Raw genomic sequence first — 12,952 nt, 5'->3', positions numbered from 1 at the left:
AGAAGAAGTTCTACTGAAGATTGGATTTCTTCCAATTGAGCTTTCTGAGAAACGTGGTTAGCCGGGACCTCAGCAATTTGGGCCTGTTGCTTCTCTTGAATCTTCTCAATGGCTTCAATTTTCTCAAGAGTAGGTTTGACATACCTGTTCTTGTCAAGCTTGATCTGTAGATCTAGCTTATCAGCTTTTTCCTTTAGTGTATCAACCTTCTCATGAGTAGAAGAATGTAGACCTTGAAGATGTTTAGTAGATAGAGCAGTGATCTTGAGTTGTGTCTTTAAATCAGCATTTGTGAGCAACTCATCAGCTTTAGCAATATGCTCTGTCAAAACGTTAGAACTTGGATTGAAATCAGTGTCATTCCACTTCTTAGTCCACTCCACACCTTTGTGAGTATCCTCCCAAGGAATAGGTGCTTCATTTTCAAAATATTTCTTCACCAATGCTTCCTTGCCCAGAATGGGAACTGGAGTTTCAATATAAACATTATCTTCAGAACTTGAGGAAGACTCATTATGTTCTGACATCACAAGAGTGTGTGAAGCAACTGGAGATTCAGGAATAACATTATCTAAATTCTGAACATCAGAATTTATCTCCAGAGCTAGTGTGGTTGGTGTAGATGGTATCTCAACATTTAAAATTGGAGAATGAGTTGGAGATTGCTGAGCTTCATTAGATGGAGCTTCCAGATAAAGAACATTTGGTATATTCAAATTATGAATATCTATTTCATAAGTTGTAGTTTGTTCTTCAGCATCATCTGTAGCTTTAATAGGAGAGACATAAGGTGTTGACATAGTATTCTGAACTTGAGTAGGGAATGGCAGAGCTTTAATTACCACAGGTTCTGATGAGATAAGAGATTCACGATCCCCTTCCTCAGCTTCAGTTAAATCCTCAGATATAGGCTTGGCCTTCTACCTTTCTGCCCTCATTTTCTTTAGCCTCCTTGCCAGTGAAGGAGTTGCTTTAGTAGCTTCAGAACTTACAGACTTCCTCTTCAAAGTATTAGAACTTTGAGCTGCATTTTCTTTCTGAGAAGTAACACTCTCAGCTCCAACTGTCACAGGTTCCGATGCATGAACCTGTACTTCAACTGTTTCCTCTTCACTATCAGATTCATCTCTGTGAATCATCTTCCTTCTCTTTTGTGGAGGTTGAGGAATAAACTTTGTCCTCTTTGGTTTGGAAGATGAAGATCTGATGGTATATGCTGATGATTCAGGTTGAGATGATTGAGTTGATGGTTTCACAGATATCCTGATGGTAGATGTTGGTTGTGGTTGAGAAGTTTGAGGTGTATGGGTAGTGGTGGTAGGTGCTGATGGTTGAGGTTCAGATGGTTGAACATCAGGATATAGTGAAGTGTATGTAACTGGATCATAGGTTATTAAGGCTTGTTTGACAGATAAAGGAATTTGGAGGGGTCTTAACACAGCCTTTTTATTATCAGTAGATAACAAGTCATTAAAAGCTCTTTTAGCTAGTCTAAATGGTGAAAGTGATTCACTAGCTAATTGGGGCTTATCAGAATAACAAACACTATAGATAAGCTGACAGAATCTACCAAAATAGACAGTATTACTATCTTCTGTCATCCTATCCCTAATAAAGCCTAAAATAACACTTGCATAATCAAAATTAGTTTGATTAATGAGAGCATACCCGATTTGTTGACTGAGTATAGGGATTGCATCGAAATTAGAACATTTGTTGGCAAAGGTCTTTGTAATGCAGTCGAAGAAGAAACTCCATTCCCTCCTTATGTAAGATCTCTTCAATTAACCCAGCTTGGCCAATATCTTTTCATACCCCAGACTTGCCATCATATTTTGAAGAACTGGCTCCTCAACAGTTGTATAAGCACAGTTCTCAGGCATCTGCAATGCTTGACGAACTGTAGCCAAAGTCACGACATGCTCATCCTCCCCTGTTGTAAAGATGATACTTGGGGACCCTTGAGCACCACCATCATCATAGATTCCACTTTTCCAAAACTCCAGCACTTGGGTTCCAGAGATTACTTCAGGTTGGGTCAAAGCATACCCAATATTAGAATTAGCAAGGAAATCCTGAATAAAGTGAAGTTCCGATGGAGCTTCAGCCTTGCTAAGAATAGACGAGTAGTTGTTGGGAACAAACTTATCTCCATTGAAAATCAAGTCTTTTGGTGCCATCTTTGTAAGAAATCAAGTGAGAAAATATGTTGCACGAAAGGTGTTTGTGAGAATGCCTATAAAAAAATGCTTCAGAGAATATTAGAGAGAGAGAGAGAGAGAATAAAAGAGATTAAGAATAGAAAAGTAAGTAAAAGATTAGAAAATCTTTTAAGTCCCTTATATACACTCTCTCCACTTAACAATGAAATTGTTGAAGCATGGGATACACTTTACACCTGGAAACGTGTGAACAGTCAGTAAAAAAGTTAAAGCAGGAGTTAATGGGCACGTAAAATAAGCAATAATTACGGTGCACATGCAGTTTTTCAGGAAAAACACGTTTACCACTAACCCATAATGATTATGACTGTTTTTATCTTACCCTAATATATTCTGATTTAAATATGACTGTTTCAGTTTTTTACCACAAACAAGTCAAGTAAAGAATAATGCCACGTAAGAATCAAGGATTCCATCAGGATTTAATATCAGAACTTAAACTTATATCAGATTTTAAAAATCATCAGAATATGGATTCTGAACTCAAAAAGTGAATATCTTTTTCTGTGATTCTTCATACAAATACTGACTTGATTCTTCAGAGTTTAATCATCAGAACGTTCATCAGAACTTGTCCTCAGAATTTATGCAAATGACACTTAACTGTTTGTCAAAAACAACTTAATCACCACAGTAATTTTCATCATTCATATGGAGTGAAAGTGTGTGCATTCAGCAGAATTTCAGATAAAGATTAAAGTCTGATAAACTTCAGTACATCTTAGAAATAAGGCATAACTAAGAAAAGTGCTTAAAATCTGTCATCAATCACAAAGTCTACTCAAGAACAAATTTATGCAAGAATCCACCTCAACTGTTTGTGCTCATTTTATGCATCTTTTGAAATTCCTTTTTCCAGTGACTTCTCTGTGTAAGTGAGTCACGACTGCTTATCAGAATTTATGTTGTTATCAGAGGATTTCTCCAGTAATCAGAGAATGTGAAAAGTCAGCAAGAAAATTTATTTGCTTTTCTAATGCATATAACTTAATACAACTAATGCACTTGGGTCTTCCCTTCCACATATTTACTCTAGATCTCAAAGGAGTACCTGACTTTTCTTTTCTTTTCTTTTCTTTTGATAAGTGAGGCTTATCAGCAATTAGTTCATTCTTAAGATTTACTGACATCAGATACTGATAGATAAGAAGTAAGAATCTAGTTTGTGACTTAGTAATAAGATATACAAAGTAAATTGACTAAGCTCAAAATCAGAATTTTCTTGTGTTAAAGAGTTTCCACATAAATAACTAATTCAAACATGGGATTTCTAGTATGTTAAAGACTACTAGGTCAGCATCTAGCACAATTATCCTCATTGGATTAAATAGTCACAGAATATTTAAACCACTGTCAGAGTTTAAAGATCCACATCAAATAACAATCAGCATTTAATGAATTCTCAATATTAGCACAGATTATATGACAATAAAACAATCTGAAAACACTGATCATTAAGTCTGATGCATGAGAACAAAAACTAAGCAGATTTATAGAAAGAACCTGAAACCATTCCAAGTTCATTTACCAGTCTTATAAAAGTAGCTTCACATAGTGGTTTTGTGCAGATATCTGCTAGTTGTTGATCTGTTGGAACAAAATGTAATTCCACTGTACCTTCCATCACATGTTCCCTTATGAAATGGTACTTAATGCTGATGTACTTTGTCATTGAGTGTTGAACTGGATTACCTGTCATAGCAATATCACTTTGAATATCACAGTAAATAGGGATTTTAGAAAATTCTAACCCATAATCCAGTAACTGATTCTTTATCCAAAGAATCTGTGCACAACAGCTTCCTTCAGCAATATATTCTGCTTCTGTAGTGGATGTGGAAATTGACTTCTGTTTTTTGCTAAACCAAGAAACCAGTCTGCCTCCAAGAAATTGGCAGCTTCCACTAGTGCTTTTCCTGTCTATTTTGAATCCTGCAAAATCTGCATCTGAGTAACCTATTAGCTTAAAATCTGATTCTCTAGGATACCACAATCCCCAATCAGCTGTACCCTTAAGGTATTTTAAAATTCTCTTCACAGCTATTAAATGAGGTTCTCTTGGATCAGCCACAAATCTTTTACAAAGAAAGGTAGCATACATGATATCAGGTCTACTTGAAGTTAAATAGAGTAAAGAACCAATCAAACCTTTGTAGTTAGTAATATCTACTGGTGAGCCAGTATCTTTATCTAACTTGGTTGTAGTGGCCATGGGAGTGGATGCAGTTGAACTATCTTGCATTCCAAGCTTCTTTAGTAAATTTCTGGTGTACTTGGATTGACAGATAACAGTACCTTCTTCATTTTACTTGACTTGAAGGCCCTGAAAATAACTAAGTTCTCCCATCATACTCATTTGAAATCTTGACTGCATTAGCTTTACAAATCTCTCATAGAGTTTGGCATTAGTAAAACCAAATATATGATAAGTGGATTTTATATCCACTTGGAACGCTTTATTACAAGCTTAAATTGGTGTTTTAGACTCAAGTTGTTGGTATTTTGATGTGTTTTGTGTTATTGCATTTCAGGTATTAATTAAATGAAGAAAGGAGCTTTTAAAGGAAATATGATGAAAAGTGATCATATTTGGAAGCCAAGGCCATTGTCAAGTTGTAGAGAATGTTGTTAGCTTCGCGTGAGCAGTTGAATCGCCTAATTCTGACGAGTAGAACTCAAGTTATGGCCAAAACAAGATTCATTAGAATTTTTCCAGACAGGCTTCAAGCGCCCGCCGGCTGGTGGAGGCGCCCGCCCGCTGGTGGAGGCGCCCGACTAGTGTGCCCCACGGCCGTGCGCTGATGCCCGGCTGACTTCACTAATTTCGCTGAAAAAGTCTTTTTTGAGTGGAATTTGACGATTTTAAGGGTCCAGGTCCAATATGGGCTTATATATACTTAAAAAAAGGATTTTCATCATCCGGGAAGATTTTGATACCAAGGAGAAGACCTAGAAGCACAAAACAACTCCGAAAAAGAAGATCGTGTTTTCAACTTGTGATTCTTAGAATTAGTTGTAACTTTGGATGCTCATTTTCGTTCTTGTTGAACCTAGATCTCGTTTATTTGTACTTTAATTATTATTCAGTTTATTAAGAACTTGTTTTATATCATGCTTTCATTGGAACCCATGGTGACGATGAGTTCGATTATGAACTAATCGTTGTCATGGGATTCTAGCAGATTTACTTATGGATTTTAATAATTAATTTGTTTCGATATCTTGGTGCGTGGTGATTGATTGATATCCTAGTATTGGTTGTGCTTACTTGTCTTATGTGCGTAGCTAACATATAAGATAGCGTGTTAATATCTATTGAAGCGACAGTGAATATAGAGGTTTAGAACTTGCCATGCTAGCATTGGTTCATGTGTTATATGCATGATTAGTTGGTAACTCTAACCGTTTTACTTGCCCTATGTAATCATTATGGATAACTTGTGCTTAAACCGTTATATTGTCAAATTCTATAGACATATAGGGTCTCAATATAATTGGTGTCTATTCAACTTCTATCTCTTTTATGGATATTTGGTAGTAGGGTATTCGTACAACGAAAGTTGGCGTTTACTAGTTTCGTGTTATCTGCTTAGTTTCATCACCATCACATGCTATGGTTAAGAACGAAAAGGCTATTGAATGAAGTATTTAATGAAGTTAGAATCCCATGTTTGTCATATATATTAATTCAACCATTCTTGTTCTCTTAGTTATAATTGTTAGTTTAATCTCTTAGTTTAATAAAAACGTAATTTGTTATTTGTCTTAGCATTGAGCAATAACCATACATTGTTGCATAGGTGCATAAATTAAACTTAACCTAAACCAGTCTCTGTGGGAATGAATCTGATTTATATCTTATACTACTTGCGAACGCGTATACTTGCGCGTCGCCCTAACAAATTTTTGGTGCCGCTGCCGGGGACTCGGTGTTAATTTTTAGTTTATGTTCTTATCATCAGTGGTCGCTAAAGTTCACTGAATCGGATTCTTTTACTATCACGGTTTACTTGTTGTGTTTTAGGTACTCATTACAATGGGAGATTCAGCAGCACGAACGAGAGCCTTGACGGATTTTTCTGAACCCAAGATCAATGACATTCAATCTAGCATTGTCCGGCCAACTATCACAGCTAATACCTTCGAGATCAAGCCTGGCATAATTCAATGGGTGCAGAATTCAATCCAGTTTGGGGGTTCTCCAACTGAAGATCCCAATATGCACATTAAGGATTTCATTGAGATCTGCGACACCTTCAAGTTCAACGGTGTTTCTGAGAATGCGGTGAAGCTGAGACTGTTTCCATTCTCTCTGAGGGACAAGACTAAGAGTTGGTTACACTCTCTACCAGCTGGGTCGATTACTACTTGGGAAGATCTTGCTCATAAGTTTCTTACTAAATTCTTCCCTATGGCGAAGATAGTTGCACTCAGGAATGCTATTACTCAATTTGTGCAGCAATCAGGAGAATCTTTATATGAAGCTTGGGAGCGCTACAAGGAGATGCTTAGGAAGTGTCCTGATCATGGAATGCCTGATTGGATGATCATCAATTGTTTTTACAATGGGTTGGGAGCACAGTCCAGACCCGTGCTCGATGCAGCATCAGGTGGAGCATTATGGGCAAAGAGCTATGAGGAAGCTTATGATCTAATTGAACTGATGGCTGCTAATGAATATCAGTATCCAGCCCAGAGATTACCACAGATCAAGGTAGCAGGAGTTCTTGAGGTGGATACAGCTATGGCTATCACTGCGCAATTGAAGGCGTTGTCTTTGAAGATCGATTCTCTGGCTAACTTGGGTGTTAATCAGATAACCAGTGTTTGTGAGCTATGTGCAGGTTCGCATGCGACGGAGCAATGCGCTATATCTAGTGACTCAGCTCAGTTTGTGAGCAACTTTTAGAGATCGCAGTAACCAGTTCCAGACACTTATCATCCTGACAACTGGAATCATCCTAACTTCAGCTGGAGCAACAATCAGAATGCGATACAACAGCCATTCCAGCAGTTTGGAAATAAGCTATTCAACCCTCCTGGTTTTCGGTAACAAATTAAACCAAAACTACAAACTTTTGGTGCATATCTATCTTTGAATGAAAAATCTGAATTGGAGGAGGTGCGACTTATGTACAAAAACCAGGCTCTTATATGCTAAAGCCAGGTTGTTTCTATCAAGACTCTGGAGAACCAAATTGGGCAAATTGCTAATGCCTTATTGAATCGACCACCAGGAACGCTTCCTAGTGATACAGAAACAAATCCAGGCAAGAGGGAAGTTAAAGAACAGGTGAACGCCATTACCTTAAGGTCTGAAAAGGTCGCAAGCCCCCAAATTCAGCAAGATGAAGAGCCTGAAAAATCTCAAGTTTCAGAAAATTCAGTTGTGGCTGAAGAAGAAGTGCAGAAGGAAGCAGAGATGGAACCAAGGAAGACTACTGTGGAACACACTCCTCTTGAGGGTAATACAGGGGAGAAACATATCTATCTTCCACCTCCTTTTCCTAAGAGGCTGTAGAAGAAAAAGCTGGATAAGCAGTTTGAGAAGTTTCTGGAGGTGTTCAAGAAACTTCATATCAACATACCTTTCGCTGAAGCTCTTGAACAGATGCTTAGCTATGCGAGGTTTATGAAAGGTATTCTCTCTCAGAAAGTGAAGCTCAATGACTTAGAGACCGTTGCTCTTACGGAGGAATGCAGTGTTGTGCTGTAATAGAAGTTGCCTTTGAAGCTTAAAGATCCTGGAAGCTTCACTATTCCTTGCACCATCGGAAATTTGTCGTTCGACAAGTGTTTATGTGATTTAGGAGCTAGCATCAATCTTATGCCCTTTTCTATCTTCAAGAATCTTGGTCTTTCTGATCTGAAACCAACATACATGTCATTGCAACTAGCTGACCGTTCCATCGCTTATCCACGAGGTATAGTGGAGGATGTCTTGGTCAAGGTGGATAAACTCATCTTTCCTGCTGACTTTGTAATTCTTGATTTTGAGGAATATAAGAAGATTCCCATTATCTTGGGAAGACCATTCTTAGCTACAGGCCGAACTATGATCGATGTGCAAAAAGGAGAGCTTTCGATGAAGGTTTACGATCAAAAGGTCACTTTTAATATGTTCAAGGAAATAAAGTTAACCACATCTAAAGAGGAGTGCTTTAAAGTAGAGTGGGTCGACTCTGTAGTAAATTCAGAGCCTGAGCAATTGCCAAAGTTAGATGCCTTAGAGAGATCCTTAATAGGGGAATCAATTATTGAAGATAAAGAAGGAGCAGAGCTATTGCAGGATTTGAATGCACCTCCGTGGATGGGGAAGTTGAATATGCCATTCGATTTTCTTGGGTTAGCAGAGCTGAAAATTTCTCAGGAGCATTTTGAACCATTTATTCAAGAAGCTCCCACACTTGAGCTCAACCGAATGCCAGATCACTTGAGTTATTCATTCTTAGGTGCACCCTATGATAAGGGGTTGGGATATATTTTTGATGATATAGAGAGTGGCTGAACGGATCTTTCAGTGCCTACAGAGGGTTCTTCTCATGTGCCACAGACAGTTGATAGGTTTGGTCTTGGTGATGCACAGTATAGAAGATTGACTAGGCGTATAGAGGCCATGCATGTCATCCACCAATATTTTGCTGAAGATTTGACACACGCTTTCGATACTGTTGTTCGAGACACTAGTGGTGAGGTTGATTGGCCACCTGATCCTCCACCCGACGAGGGTGACTCTCCTGCTAACTAGGTATGCCTAAAATCCTTATTATTACCTTCAATGAGGACATTGAAAATTTTAAGTTTGGGGGTGATAATGTAAGGATTAGTAGTGTGTGTGTGTCCTTATAGATTCATATAGATTCATGTTTCATGTTTAGTTGTAGTTCATTCATATTTTTCCATGATTGTTCATGTAGGACATATTGGTTTGTTTTTATGTGATTTCATATAGTTGCATTTGCATGCATATTTAGCATGATCCCTTAAGATGAACTATGATGTTTGATAAGTTGATGTTGAGTTGAGTGTGGTGATGACAAATAGAGGGATGTTTAATTCCTAATGAATTTATTTGCATGCCAGAAACAAATATTTTCACAAAGTCTTATAGGGTTGCTTTTGATCTAGATCATGATCATACTTGTTTGTTGTTGAGATTTAATCACTTGGTTATATTTAGAATTTGTGATAGTCTCGTAATGACGTAAAAACACTGATTTTTAAACTGGAGAAAAACTTGGATTTTATTGCTAGTTGTTGTAAGGCTAGGCGTCAAATGGCTAGTAGTCGGCTCATATTTTTATGAGTAGTCTAGGGTTGAATGAGATGGAGCGAAACGCACTCATTCAGAATAGAAAAAAAAAGAGAAAAAAAAGGAAAAAAAGAAAAGAAAAAAAAGTATGTGTTTATGCATAATTGATCAAGAGTGAGCTCTTTAATACTCGAGTTATTAAGTTCTAGGGGACTTTGTGCCTAGTGACCTAAGACTTTTATAGTCTGGGATCCGCAAACTTAACGCTCGCTACATGGGTATTATTGCATAAGTCTTTTGGGACCTCATTCATTACATGGTCAAATAAGCATCTTTGTTATGTGTTCAATAATAGTATGAATCCTTGTATAACTCTAGTAGAAAGGAGGTGTTGTGAGTCATAATGCATTTAGTGACTATTCTGTTTATAAACTTTTGATTGTTTCGATGATAGATAAGTTATGGTTATTGATCTAGTATCGAGAGATATCTGTTAAGCATTCCACACACGCACGTTTCCGGTTTGTGGGATTTATTCGAGCTCTGTTTAAAGTCATTACATTCTTAGAGGCATTGGCTTATTCATTTGGTTATGGCTATTCTGAGGGGATCGATTGCATTATCATTTAGATGCATTCACGTAGTTGCATTCATGCATTAGGTTTATTTTGTAGTTTTGAGTCTGTTTATGCTTGAGGACAATCATCGATTCAAATTTGGTGGTGTGATAAGTGGATTTTATATCCACTTGGAACGCTTTATTACAAGCTTAAATTGGTGTTTTAGACTCAAGTTGTTGGTATTTTGATGTATTTTTGTGTTATTGCATTTCAGGTATCAATTAAATGAGAAAGGAGCTTTTAAAGCAAATATGATGGAAAGTGATCATATTTGGAAGCCAAGGCCATTGTCAAGTTGTAGATAATCTCGTTAGCTTCACGTGGGCAGTTGAATCGCCTAATTCTAACGAGTAGAACTGAAGTTATGGCCAAAACAAGATTCATCAGAATTTTTTCAGACAGGCTTCAGGCGCCCGCCTGCTGGGGGAGGCGCCCGCCCGCTGGTGGAGACGCCTGCCTGGTGTGCCGCACGGCCGCGCGCTGATGCGCGGCTGACTTCGCTGATTTCACTAAAAAAACCTTTTTTGAGGTGAATTTGACGATTTTAAGGGTCCAGGTTCAATATGGACTTATATATACTTTAAAAAAAAGGGTTTTCATCATCCGGGAAGATTGGGATACCAAGGAGAAGACCTAGAAGCACAAAACAACTCCGAAAAAGAAGATCTTGTTTTCAACTTATGATTCTTTAAATTAGTTGTAACTTTGAATGCTCATTTTCATTCTTGTTGAACCTAGATCTCGTTTATTCATACTTAATTTATTATTCAGTTTATTAAGACCTTGTTTTATACCATGCTTTCATTGGAACCCATGGTGACGATGAGTTCGATTATGAACTAATCGTTGTCATGGGATTCTAGGGGATTTACTTATGGATTTTAATAATTAATTTGTTTCGATATCTTGGTGTGTGGTGATTGATTGATATCCTAGTATTGATTGTGCTTATTCGTCTTATGTGCGTAGCTAACCTATAAGATAGCGTGTTAATCTCTATTGAAGCGACGGTGAATATAGAGGTTTAGAACTTGCCATGCTAGCATAGGTTCATGTATTGTATGCATGATTAGTGGGTAACTCTAACCGTTTTACTTGCCCTATGTAATCATTATGGATTACTTGTGCTTAAATCGTTATGTTGTCAAATTCTATAGATATATAGGGTCTCAATATAATTGGTGTCTATTCAATCTATCTCTTTTGTGGATGCTTGGTAGTAGGGTATTCGTACAACGAAAGTTGGCGTTTACTAGTTTCGTGTTATCTGATTAGTGTCATCACCATCACATGTTAAGGTTAAGAACGAAAAGGCTATTGAATGAAGTATTTAATGAAGTTAGGATCTCATGTTTGTCATATATATTAATTCAACCATTCTTGTTCTCTTAGTTATAATTGTTAGTTTAATCTCTTAGTTTAATAAAAACCCAATTTGTTATTTGTCTTAGCATTGAGCGATAACCATACATTGTTGCATAGGTGCATAAATTAAACTTAACCTAAATCAGTCTCTGTGGGAACGAATCTGATTTATATCTTATACTACTTGCGAACGCGTATACTTGCGTGAATTTTAGCGCGTGTTTTCGCCCTAACAATATGATATCATAAACATATATCTGTACCAAAAGTAAGTTCTTTCCATGGTTGAAGTAGAACAGTGTTTTATCAATTGTACCTCTGTAAAATCCACTTTCCAGAAGGAATTGAGCTAAAGTCTCATACCATGCTCTAGGAGCTTGCTTAAGGCCATAAAGTGCTTTGTCAAGCCTGTAGACATGGTTTGGAAATTTTGAATCTACAAATCCTGGAGGTTGTTCAACATTGACCTCTTCTTCTAATTCTCCATTAAGAAAATGACTTTTAACATCCATTTGAAAGACTTTAAACTTTTTGTGAGCAGCATAAGCCAAAAAGATTCTTATGGCTTCTAATCTAGCAACTGGTGGAAAGGTTTCATCATAATCAATACCCTCCTGTTGATACTAGCCTTTAGCAACCAGCCTTGCTTTGTTTCTTGTAATTATGCCATCACTGTCAGTTTTGTTTCTGAACACCCATTGTGTGCCAACAATAGATCTGTTCTTTGGACTTAGCACTAGGGTCTAGACTTTATTTCTTTCAAATTCATTTAACTCTTCTTGCATTGTTTGCACCCAATCAGCATCTTGAAGAGCTTCTTCCACTTTCTTTGGTTCAATCTGAGATAGAAAAGAATGATAAAGACATTCATTTGATGTTGTAGTTCTAGTTCTGACACCTGCTTTAGGATCTCCAATAATTAAGTCAGGTGTATGTGATTTGGTCCACTTCCTTGCATATTGAAGTTGACTTCTAAAACTGGATCCTCCCCTATGATCCATGTTATCTCCATCAGCATTTTCTGATGCTCCCCCTGTAGTTATGCTCTTTGAGACTTCAGAATTTGACTTGGATCCTTCAGGATATGAAGTATCAGATTTTCTAGAATTATCAGAATTTGGCTCATCAGAACTAGATGAATCAGAACTTGAAGAGTCAGTGTTAGGTTCTGATGCTTCCTGAGAGTCTTGAGATGTGGTAGGATCTTCAGCTTGCTCCCCCTGGACAGGTGCATTTTCCTTTGGAGTTGTTACCACAGATTCAATGACATCAGTACTTACAGGATCAGAGTTTAGGTCAGCAGAATTTACAGAATCAGAATTTAAGTCTTTATTTTCAAATCTCAGCTGATCGTGATCATTGAAATCTTCAAGTCCAGTAATCTTCTTATCATCAAAAGGTACATTGATAGATTCCATGACAACCCTTGTTCTTAAATTGTAGACTCTGAAGGCTTTTGTAGAAAGTGGATATCCAACAAAGATTCCTTCATC

At 37.3% G+C, this 12,952-nt stretch overlaps 1 non-coding gene across 1 annotated transcript; it reads right to left on the bottom strand.

Moving 5' to 3' along the window:
* Nucleotides 1-6,648: 6,648 nt before the first annotated feature.
* On the bottom strand, nucleotides 6,649-6,755 carry LOC141705545 (small nucleolar RNA R71). The gene has a single exon (XR_012568392.1). It is a non-coding gene; the product is annotated as a small nucleolar RNA R71 (small nucleolar RNA).
* Nucleotides 6,756-12,952: the final 6,197 nt, after the last annotated feature.

Source organism: Apium graveolens, unplaced genomic scaffold, assembly GCF_009905375.1.
Source record: "Apium graveolens cultivar Ventura unplaced genomic scaffold, ASM990537v1 ctg9015, whole genome shotgun sequence".
Lineage (NCBI taxonomy): Eukaryota > Viridiplantae > Streptophyta > Magnoliopsida > Apiales > Apiaceae > Apium > Apium graveolens.
This window is presented reverse-complemented; position numbering and strand designations above follow the sequence as displayed.